We start from the raw sequence: 12625 nt of genomic DNA on the forward strand, positions 1-12625 counted from the left end.
AGGAAATGAGACACAAAGTAGTATATGAGTTTTCCTATTTGGGGAGCAAAATAACTGATGATGGTCAATGTACACAGGATATAAAATGTAGGGTGGCAATGGCAAGTAAAGCTTTTCCCAAGAAGACAAATTTGTTAACATCGAGTATAGATTTAAGTGTTGGGAAGTCTTATCTGTAAGTATTTGTTTGGAGTGTACTCTTGTATGATGGAAATCGACAACATGGATGACAAACAGTTTAAACAAGAAGAGAATAGAAGCAAACATCAAACAATGGAAAATCCAGGATGGAATGTAACCATACCAGAGAAGGAAAGTCGCTACTCATGATACAGCAGTGATGCTGATTCACGATAGGCACAATAAAAAGATTCACACAATTAAGGCTTTCGGCCATTAAGGCCTTTGTCAGCAGTAGACACTCACTCGCACGCAGTCTCAGAGAACTGGGAGCACAGATTGGCAGTGTGGTCTCAGCTCCCTGCACATGTGTGTGTGTGTGTGTGTGTGTGTGTGTGTGTGTGTGTGTGTGTGTGTAAGAGAATAGAAGCTTTTGAAATGTGGTGCTATGGAAGAATGGTGAAGATTAGATAGGTAGATCATGTAACTAATGAGGAGGTACTGAATAGAATCGGGGAGATGAGGAATTTGTGGCATAACTTGACTAGAAGAAGGTATCTGTTGGTAGGACATGTTCTGAGGCATCAATGGACCCCCTATTTAGTATAGGATGGCTGTGTGGAGGGTAAAAGTCAAAGAGAGAGACCAAGAGATGAATACACTAAGCAGATTCAGAAAGATGTGCAGTACGTACTTTGAAGAAGCTTGCAGAGGTTAGGGTAGTATGGAGAGCTGCACGAAACCAGTCTCTGAACTGACAACGACGACGACAACAACAGCCTACGAAGGTTAGAGACTTTGAAAAGGAAAAATTTACAGGTTATATTCAGTTGTAGTAAGAGCTGAAGTGCAGTGGCAGAAAGGACAAGACTTCTGGTCAGGTCAGTACAGGATTATGCACAAAAAAATCAAATAGGAGTCATGCAGGGAGAGCCGTAGTAATGAGCAAGAAAATAGGAACATGAGTAAGCTATTATTAACAGCAATGTAGGCATGAAGGAAATACAGCAGTGGTAGAAATTTGTATGGCAACCACAGCAGCAGAAGAATGGAATAGAGAAAAGTTTGATGAGTAATTATTCAATAGCTAAGGAAGACGAAAGCCAATTCTAGAAGGTAATGAAATTCAATAGTAGGAACAGGATGCACAATAGTTAAGAGAACATCGAATGGCATAAATGACTGAAAGGGGGAAGCTCCCTGGTAGAATTTTGCACATTGCATGAATTAGTCACTGCAAACACTTGTTTCAAGTATCATGAAAGAAGCTTGTGTATGTGGAATGACATGGAGAAACCAAAAGGTTTCAAGCAGATTATGTAATGTCAAAAACAAAGATTTCAAAATAGGATTGTACACTACACAACATTTCCAGTGACAGATGTGGACTCTGGCTAGAGTTGTTTTTATTAACTGGAGAGAAATGTTGAAATGGTAAAAGTAGAATTTAAGTACATGGGATTTGGGTAAGTTGAATGAACCAAAAATCATTGATAGTTTGAAAATGAGCATTAGGCAACAAGTGATAAATAGAGGGTAATTATACACTGGGTGATGAATAGGCAGCTTTGAGATGAAACAGTGAAGGCAGGAGGAAACATAGGTAAAAAGTAAGGCCTAGTACAAATACCTTAACAACTCATGAGATGCTGAATTTAACTGATGAGAAGAGAAAATACAAACATGTGGCTATTAAAATAGACAAAAGGGAATACAGACATTACTGGAATGATGTTAACACAACGTGGAATATGGCTAAACAAGAATGGTTGTAAGGCAAAGGGGAACAAACTTGCTCCAGAAAGGGGAAAGGAAGTAGCTGTAGACAAGACTGGAGATATTATGATATGGCCAGAATTTGATACAACACTGAAAGAGCAAAGTCTTAACAAGGCCATTGCAGTTGATGACATTGGCTCTGAGCACTATGGGACTTAACATCTATGGTCATCAGTCCCCTAGAACTAAGAACTACTTAAACCTAACTAACCTAAGGACATCACACAACAACCAGCCATCACGAGGCAGAGAAAATCCCTGACCCCACCAGCAATCAAACCCGGGAACCCGGGCGTGGGAAGTGAGAATGCTACCGCACGACCATGAGATGCGGGCATTGCAGTTGATGACATTCCCTCAGAATTATTGGGATACTTGGGAAAGCCATCCATGACAAAATTATTCCACTTTTGTGCAAGATACGAGATAGCTAACAAAGTTATACATCAACCAGAATGTAGTAATTCAAATTCGAAGAAAGGCAGCTGATAACAGGTGTGAGTACTATCAGACCAGACCATCAGATATCACGCTTGCAAGAATGGAAAAGCTTTTAGAGGGTTAACCTTACATAAGATCACTTTGGATACTAAGAGCATGTAACACAAGGCAATACTGATACTATGGCTTACCTGAGACGAGTTAAAGAAAGACAAAATTGTGTTTACAGCTTTTGCAGATTTACTGAAATGCTTTTGAGAATGTGGAGTTGACTGCACTCTTTGGAATTTGGGCAGCAGCAGAATAGACAGGAGGCAGAAGTTTGTCTGCAACTTTCACAGAAACCAGGCACCAGTTGTAAGACTTTAAAGACATGAAAGGGAAGCATTGAGTAGGAAATGAGACAGGCTTGTAGCCTACATCTGATATGCACTCTGTACGACGAAGACACAAAGGAAATCTGGAAGAAAGTAGAGCAAACTGTGTGTTTACAAATGACAATGTAATTCTATCAAACAAAACAGGCATCTTGAAACTGTCAATGAAGGGATGTGTGGGAGGTAAAACTCTGAACAGTAAAATTGGATATCACCACTAAAGGAGATTGTGTGACATACATCAATAAAAGCAATGGATTCTAGCTGAAATAAATCAGGCAATATTGAGTTTAGACTAGAAAATGAGACAGTAAAAGTAGTAGACAACTTTTGCTATTTGGGCATCAAAGTAACTGACAATGGCCGAAGTAAGAAAGAAATAAAGTGAAGACTAGCAATATCAATGAACATGTGCCTAATAAAGAGGACTGTTCACATCTCATATAAATTTAAGTGTTAGGAAGTACTTTCTGAAGATATTCGCAGTGCAGCCCTGTATGGAAGTCAAACATAAATGATAGGCAATTCAGACAAGATGAGAATGGAAGCATCTGAAATGTGCTACAGAAGAATGCTGAAGATTTGATGGGTAGATGAAACAAATGGAGGAACATAGGGACCAATTTCACTAACACAAGGGACCTGTTAATAGCACCAATTCTGAGGCATCTAGGGATAGTCAATTTGGTAATGGAGGGATATGTGAGGGTAAAAAGTGTAGAGGGAGACTATGGCATGAAGACAAGAAGCAAGTTCGAATGGATGTAGTAGGTGACAGTCATCAGAGATTAAGAGGTTTATAGAGGGTAGACTAACATGGACAAGTGCATCAAGCCAATATATATTATATTCACCAAAACTAAGCCATAACATAACACTGCTTAATTTCATACAGTCACACAAATTCTAGACTTACCTGTTCGTTCACTTTCTCATCCAATTCTTCTTTTAATTTCATGGTAGATGTGTGTAACTGAACCTGTGGAGAATAGTAAAGAAATATCTGCAAGGAGTTCTTTTAAGAAGACAATTTTAGATATATTACAAACAAGTATCACATATTGTAAGTCTATGACACTTCTAAAGAATAAATTACTCATTTTTTTCAGAGAGTGGCCTTCTCGGTGACAGTAAGGTGCATTTCAATCATCAGTGACAACATATTTGAAAATTTATTAGCCTCTTGTACTTCAGTTTCCTATGCTGCTATTGTCAATCATATTTCCTACTTCCATAATCTTTATTTACTTATCATTAACTATTTTATACGAAATGCGCATCATATAAAAAAACAGTAGTGTAATGAAATCAGTGGGTACAACTAGAATCTTTAATATTAAAATCAACAATACCCATATCATACAACTAATTGCAACATGAATTTCCTATCAGCCAATCACACAGTTTTAATTTGAAATATTAAAATGATGTGGATGAAGCAGGGAGGGAATAATAAGTAAGATTTTTGAGGCCATTCACTTACTGACAGTTTCCTGTTCTTGCTAGCCTATGTTTTGGGATGTGGATTTTTGCATTACTTACAGTATCTTGTTTGTAAACTGCTTTCTGGGAACACATTCTTTAACATTCTCCCTGATGCCAACAGCAGAGTCACAGAGATATCAAAAACCAGTAGCATTCTAAGCCTGGTAAACAAAATACAGATGGCACTGTATGTTCCACCTACCATATCACACGGACCTTTTTTTTTATGTTACTGATATCACGGGAATTAACACATATCTGAACCAAACACTCCTCTCAGTTTACACACGAGGTAGAACAATCTTGAGGACTTTTCTTGCAGATTTGGTTGGTGTGTTTTTTCCAAAAAAATGGTTCAAATGGTTCTGATCACTATGGGACTTAACAGCAATGGTCATCAGTCCCCTAGAACTTAGAGCTACTTAAACCTAACTAACCTAAGGGCAGCACACAACACCCAGTGTTTTTTCCAGTTCACTTTCCCATTAACTTGAAATTTGGCATGTTTACTTTCTATACTGACTTGCAGACAAATACAATGAAACAGTATTAAAAAAATTGAGGTTCTGGACAAAGCCCTTCTGAAATAGAGAACACATTCACAGGAACACAACAAACACACACATGGCCACTGTCTCCAGGAACTGGGAATGACCATCTGCTTTTGGTATGAGCAACCATCTGTTAGGGTGGGTTGTGAGATATGAGGAGGCACAGGGCACCGAGAGAGGGATAGCAGTGTAAAAGTGGGAGGAGGGGTGGGGGGAAGATAATGTGTTCTCTGTGATAGCACGCAAGGATGTGGCAGAGACAGTATGAGTTGCTAAAGGTAGTTTTGGGAAGCTGTACTGTGGGAGGGGAAGGGGAGGAGAGAAATTGAGAAAGGGAAAATAGTAATTGCACTGGGAGGAAAGAAGAGTGTGTGTGTGTGTGTGTGTGTGTGTGTGTGTGTGTGTGTGTGTGTGTGTGTGTGTGTGGTGCTGAATTGAGAGCAGGGAAAGGGGACATGGGTAGAGGACATGGACTAGCATAGGCTGAGTCTAGAGAGGTTACAGGAAATAATATGTTGTGTTAGAACATAGAATCCAGTTGGAGCAAGCTGTGAAGCAGTCACTGAAGTGAACCACATCATGCTGGGGGCACTTCCATCAAGTGGGTGGTCCAGTTTTCTTGGCCACACTTTGCCACTGGTCACTCCTGCAGACAGAGCGATTTAGTTGTCATGCCTACGTAGGATACAGCACAGTGGCTGCAGGTGGGTAGTTGCCAATCACAGGGTTGCTTTCACAGGTAGCCCTGCCTTTGTGTTGCAGATGTCTGACAGGGCTGCAGGAAACATGCTTGTCCTGCATGTAGCTCTGTTTCAGGGATATGAGACATGAGGCAAGAGGTTGGAAGCAGGGCTGGAGTAGCGATGAGCAAGAATATCTTATCAGTTCAATTGGAGACAAAACAACTGTGTGAAGGGTGGAGAGATTATTCCCGATTTCAAGGCATGAGAGGCAGGGTAAATCCCGGCAGAAAATGTGATTCAGTTGCTTCAGTCATGGGTAGTACTGACTTGCAAGGCAAGTGCTACTCTAGGAGTATGTGGGAGATGGGGGTCGACCAAAGTGTCCGATCCCACCTGTCGGCTTTGACCCGTGACTTAAGGCTATTGTGGTGTTTGACATCATGGCGGTGTGGAATTTAGTTTGTGAGAGTGGCGTATTTGTAGGTGTTCTGATGTGATCGGTGGTGCTCTCTGGTGGTGTGTTCATGAGTTGTGTGTTAGGTGATGTTTTTGGTTTAGTTTGCATGTGTGGCGAGTTTATAGGTGGTGTATTGTTGCGGTTGGTGGTTCTCTCTGGTGGTGTGTTTATGGGTAGCGTGTTACGTGGCGTATGATGTTCATTTGCATGGTAGCATTGCACGTGTGTGGTATTGGTAGTGACTGTGCTTTCAGCGGAATATTTTTCAGGGAGTTAACAATTTTGGTTTTCTTATGTCAATGTTACTTTTTTTTTATTGGCGTGTGTTAATTTTGGTAAACTGCTTTTTTTATGTCTTTGGTAGGTATGGATATGACTGGCAGGGTCAACAGTTTTTGGTTGTCAGCGATGATGGGGGACAGTGCATTGTCTCTAATAAAATTTCTTCAACTATTCGGATTTTTGGATGAAGTCTTGAAGTGTTCAGTATGTTGTGAAGAAATGTGGTTTACTAAACTTCTGGCATCTCTGATCAGGGATGGCTATATGTGGAGGTGTCTTAAGGATAACAGGTGAAGGGAAATGTTCGATTCCAATTTGTGGGATCGGGAGCTGCTGTTGAGCTACGTAGATCAAGCGAAATGTCCGATTCCACTGTATATTGTGTTTAGTGAAATTTGAGTAGTTTTGTGCCTTTTTTGTCGTTTTGTGTGGTTTAGTATGGAGGTGTGTGTAAATTTGTTTTTATTTACTTTGTCCCCACCCAAAAACCCCCAATTTCCCACACTTGTCCCGTTAGTTGGGTCTAGTGTAGCAGGGGATACAACCCGTCAGCTTTGGACAATGACGTCAAGTCGCCAGAGAGCAGTTTACCATTTTCACTTTTGCTGTTATGTTTCAGTTTCGTTTTTTTTACTGATTGCTTAATAAAGTGGATCTGTTTACTCTATCTCGTGAGATTTTTTTTTAAAAGCCAAAAAACACTTATCAGCTACTGAAGGGAGCTACAACACTAAGAAGAATCGCTTCTCGTTTGGCGACTTGTGACGTCATTGTCCAAAGCCGACGGGTTGTATCCCCTGCTACACTAGTCCCCGTTAGTTTCCTTGGGTTTTTGTGGAATGTGTGTGTTGGTTTTAATTGTATTTTCGTGTTAGTGGTGATGTTTATGTAATGACATCATAGGCGCCATATTGGAGGCTTAGTGTATGGTCGTTTCCGCCATATTTGTGACGTCATGTGTCAAAGCAGATGGGTGGAATCAGACGATTCTGTATTTGTGACTGACAAGACAAGGCATGGGAATTCCGTTTCTGGGAACAGGCTGTAAAGGAAATTTTAGGCTGTGCACGCCTCAGTGTGAGCCTTGGCATTTGATTCAAACCACGTTGTTTCCCAATATTCTTAGCTGGTGGAGTCTCCTTACATTTCCTTTCCCCGTAACACTCTGCACCAGAAAAAGTCTACCTTGCACACCTACAAATTCTTTCATCACCACCACTACCAGAACCACTAGTGGTAGCAACTGCAGAAGTAGAAGTACTGCCAGTATTAACTTTTAGTTCATAGTATTATTCACTGACACTGCTACTTCAGACACTCAAATCATTGTAATACTATTAGCCATATTAAAACTTAGTTTCAGAAAAATATGATATAAAAAGGGAAACCATGGTCCAATTTAATAGAGGGTCTGATGGACTTCATCAGATCAAGTTCAATAAACAAACCAAGAAGATCACAAAAATGTCATCAATGAATCTTGATCTGGTGAGCAGTTTGTGATTCTGGGTGGTTAGTAAGGAATCCTCGAGGTGGCCTACGAATAAATTTTCAGAACATGGTGACATACAGTTGGCCTTTGATGTACTGCAGATTTGTTTGTAGGCAATCCCTTCAATAGAGAAGTAATTGTGTGTGAGAATGTAGTTGGACATGGCGACCAGGAATGGGCCGTAGGTTAGGAGACAGTCAGACACTGAGGAAGGTACTGCTCAGTGACAAAGTCATGTGTGTTGGGGGATGTGATCATAGAGGATGATAGCACTTTCCTAAATTGTACAAAATGGAAACTCTTCCTACAACATACCACTCATCCCCATAACCCCCCATAGCGTCAATGTTTGCTTGTCTGTTTGCCCCGCCCCACCTATTCCCTACCATGCTCTCATTCTAGCACTGAGCAGTGCACACACCTGCCCCACAACTCCACCCCCCCCCCCCCCGTAAAGCCTCCCAATACTGCACCTAGAAGCGCTATTCTGTCACCCTATGTCCTTGACCAATCCCACAGTCAACACAGCATCACCTCCACCCCTACCCTGCTATCCCTCACTTCCCACCCCACAGCACCTCTTTACGTCACCAGTCCTGCCAACCGATTTCTGCTTGCATTAGATGTATTCATGATCTAGTGTTGTTCTGTACTTCATTTGAATGACTTTGTCCGAAAGCTTACATATTTAGCAGTCAATTGATTCTACCTACCTGAAACCAAAGGCCTCCTCAATGTGTTGAGTACAAATGTATCCCTTGTATACCATTATTCTATCCTGACATTTTCTGTGTTTGATTCTACTTTCTCTGTTCTTTGGAAAATGTAACTGAGGCACCTGAGTTGTCGGCAACTGAGTTTTGCTTTTCACTGGTGGACCAGTTCAGATACAACCTCACATGAAAAGCTGGAACAGCGACTGCTCAGTCACACAGCTTTGAGCTAATGGAAAAACAGATACATTTACAATAAAGATGTATCACATGATATGAAAGTGCATTGTAGTCGTCACTTCTGTAGTTGTTCCAAAAAGAAGTGATAAGAAGACTGGAACACCAAAGGCATGTGTGCTAAATCTACGATGACTTGCCTTTACCAACTGCTTACATTTTGAGATCAATGCTAGACCTACAGTACCAAGAGAAGAATGAACACCCTGAATATGAGCAAGACACTACACACACCAAGTTCAAGTTCATAGAAAGAAAGGTAAGTGAGACATTGGAAGTACAAAGGGGTTAGGGGTTGGATTGTTTGAGGGAAGAGGCCAAACTGCAAGGTCATTGGTCTCATGAGATTAGGGAAGGATGGGGAAGGAAGTCGGCCGTGCCCTTTCAAAGTACAAAGGCTTTCTTCCTTGATCTAGCTACAAAAACACAAATTAATTACAGCACTTTGATGAAGAAAGGAATGAACAATATATTTTCAAAATGAGTTAATGAGGAGAGAATTATCCGTAGAATGTTGATGGTCACACACTGGGAACTTCAAATCCAGCTGATCTCAGAAATACTGAATCAAGAAGTGAGCTCTAACAGTAGCTTTAGCATGTTTTAATATGCCAGAAGCTGACAGTGACATTCTGCTATAATTATTTCTTTTATGAGCACCAAATCTGTAGGCATATGTTGTGTGTTACAGATGTGTCATATTTGAGCCTACACAGTTTAACTGTCAGTATACTAACATTTAAGTAATTTGTGTGTTACCAAATATTTAGAGTGGTCATGTGAAAATCTACTGGTTAAAGAGCATTGCAAACATTCCGTAGTTAAAACTGTAACACTCCTTTACTCTTTCAGTATCAGCATTACCACAATTTCCTTCTTAGGGTTGTAAATTACACTACCAACTACTCTTTCATTTAATAGTATTTAAGCTCCTCAAAGGATTTCAACAACAGCTCTGTCACCTACCACTTCCCTATATTTAATAGATTCTGAATATCTACCCCCAAATCAAAAACTGATCAAGAACAGTAATATTGCTAACAAGAACACTGAGTGCATAAAACCAATTAGATGAGCAATAGCAAAAATAATGCACCAGGAAAACAATATTGTAGGCCATGAGTTTCAATTTCTCCATCAGGCACCATGACAAATAGACTGCCAAATATTATCTTTGCAATAAATCCACAGATATATATCCCTCTTGTCTGAGAAAGCAACTATGCTCAACTTAAAAACTGACCACAAATAGAGCATCTGATCAATTCATCCAGCAAGCCATACAACTGATCTACAGTAGCAGCTGAATCATCTGTACTCTAGCACGTAAAGTCCTACTCAAATATTACTTTATCATATCCATTAATAATACCACTTTCTAAGAAAGGAACAAATCTAGACATTAACAACACACCAAACTAAATATCAAAGTAGAAAATTAATTTGTAACAGGTAATTGCAAACACCACAATAATTCAAGAACATGTGACAATTTCCTAGTAGACAACAAACCTGTAATCATTAACTACTGGCATGCCAACATCACACTAACAATAAGCTACAGAAATTTTAAAACAAACTAAATATTGGAGAGCAGCATTATATACTACAAGATACCAATCCATTGCAAATATGTTGCACAGCCAAGAGTCACAACTTCGTTTGGTCAAGAATCAAAACCAACAGCCAGTACCAAATATTTCATCTGACAAACAACAGGGAAGGTAATCTGCTTGTTTACACACCACATGGCACACAGAAATTAATGAAACAATGGTAAAAAAACACAAGAAGCTATTTACGAAGGAGCCTGGTTCAGCATATACTTCATTCTTCTCTTTTTTCAGCCAACTAGTTCCCTTGGAGTCCATGAGTGCTCTCCTAATCCACTGAAAATCAAGAAAGCAAAGGTGATTTTGTTTAAATTGTTACTATTCAACATAGTGCACAGGCAGCATTTTCCGGCTGCAGCAAACGAGTCAATGCATATTAAACATTTAAAACTGGCTGAGGAACAAAAAACCTAATAAAAAGAACTGATTTACAATTTGCTGGTGATAAGGACTCTGAAGCCTCACTGTCATTAATGGAAAACATAACTCAATTTGACAGAAAACAAAAACCACACACAATGGAAACAAGTGACTTACAGTTACTGCTGTTAGTAGCATTTGCTTGTGGTATACAATCCTATTCTGAATATGGTAGCTGACATATCTTGCTTTTTCCACATAAATTTCTAAGTGTCATGTGAAGCTACTAAGATAAAGTGAATTTACCAGACAAATCTATTTACTGTAGACAATTTTACATATGAAGAATAAAAGATTAAAATGAGTCTTGGGCTATATCTAAGCCTGCCAATGTATCCTGCAAATTCCTTAAAATACAGAATAATGTAAGAGGTTTATAATTATGTTCTTAGCAACGTATGCAAGGACAGAAAAGAATTATTTCTCAATGATACTGGCTGCACCTTCAATCAATCTATAAACCCACATTTGCTCATGGTATTCAAAAAAGCAGAACATGAAAATCCACCCATACAGACAGAACTTTCTTCTTTTTCGGTCAGTTTAGTATGTATTTTTAACAACAGTTTCCTTATACAGTCATCTATATTCAACATTATCGACTCAATATAGCGTAATGCTGCAATCTTTACCCAGTCACTAAAAAACACACACTGCTGCCTGAACGTTGCATGGAAAAATAAATGATCCTTGACTGTCTAGATTTAACACTTATTAGATTCCTCTAACAAGATTTAGTGAAATTACTTTCTCATAAGCGTACCCATGACAATGTTCTGTGGTTTTGGGATGCTTTTGTCGATGGCAATTGCACATACCCATTAGGCCTTACAGAGTAAATTACATTTCCCATATCCTTCCATAGAGTGAAACGTGCACATTACTACAAACAACAGTTATCACTATTTACTAAACTATGGAGCACATAGGCACATTGAAAATCCATGGAAAACGCAACACAATGAATTCGCTCTACAGCATTATCTTTCATACCAACATAACCAATCCCTGATACTCAGTATTAACGTGTGCCAACGAATCTAATGTATTGGCAGTACAACTGTTTGCGCTACAACCCGGGCGAACTACAGATCAGATTACAGTGAACTCTTACTGTCCCTATTCCTTCCTTCACAAATATTGTTACCGAACTTCGCATGCACAAGTAAATATAACAATACGAATGCAGCGGGCGTGTGAACTTCATGAGGGCCTTTTATCGTCAATGACCACGTATTTCACATTGACCTGCACTTTCTCTAACCACCACATAGACACTTTTCCGGTAATTACAGACAACATCAAAATTTCTGGCGGTTCTTTTGCTGAATCACGGAAAACATTTAGCAATTTTATCGGACAAAACGAAAACAGCAAGCATATTACATACCAACACGTCGATCTGGTATTTTTCGTAATTGCCGAACAGCACAGGTACGTAATGTGCACTAATATGTTTGTCTAAACACTAGTCACCTCCTGCTCGCAATGCGGAAACATAAGCTCACTGAAAATAACAAGTGTTTGGTTCTGATGCACATAACCTGAAATAATTACTTATTAAATTCTGAGGCTATCTCAAACCATAACCAGAGGCGCCAAAGATGATACAAGAATTAAATGTGGAACAAACTTGTCATTCAAATGTGCCCAATTAATGAAATTAAACCGATATAATAACTGTACGAACAGTTACGATAGCATCATTACAAGGCATTGGCAAACTACTTCATTCGAGGCAGTTAGCTGTAATGATAATTAAGTATTGACTTACTGCCACACTCAATATGCATCTTTCCGTGATTTCCTGTCTCCACCATCAAATCACTTACATGTTACACAGAAAACGCATCATAATACCGTACAAACGTATGACACGAACTACTAAACTCTACAAGTCTACAACCATCTGCTGCTGTGGTCAAAGTCAATAAATGCGGAAGAAAAAACCTACCACAGAGGTCGTTCTAACATT

The 12625-nt window shown here is 39.5% G+C and overlaps 1 long non-coding RNA gene across 1 annotated transcript; it reads right to left on the reverse strand.

Annotated features, from left to right (window-relative positions):
* Positions 1–3639: 3639 nt before the first annotated feature.
* Positions 3640–12199, reverse strand: LOC124554203. The gene is made up of 3 exons (XR_006968289.1): positions 12041–12199; positions 10420–10506; positions 3640–3696 (listed from the first exon to the last, which is right to left on the reverse strand). It is a non-coding gene; the product is annotated as an uncharacterized LOC124554203 (long non-coding RNA).
* Positions 12200–12625: the final 426 nt, after the last annotated feature.

This window comes from Schistocerca americana, chromosome 11, assembly GCF_021461395.2.
Source record: "Schistocerca americana isolate TAMUIC-IGC-003095 chromosome 11, iqSchAmer2.1, whole genome shotgun sequence".
Lineage (NCBI taxonomy): Eukaryota > Metazoa > Arthropoda > Insecta > Orthoptera > Acrididae > Schistocerca > Schistocerca americana.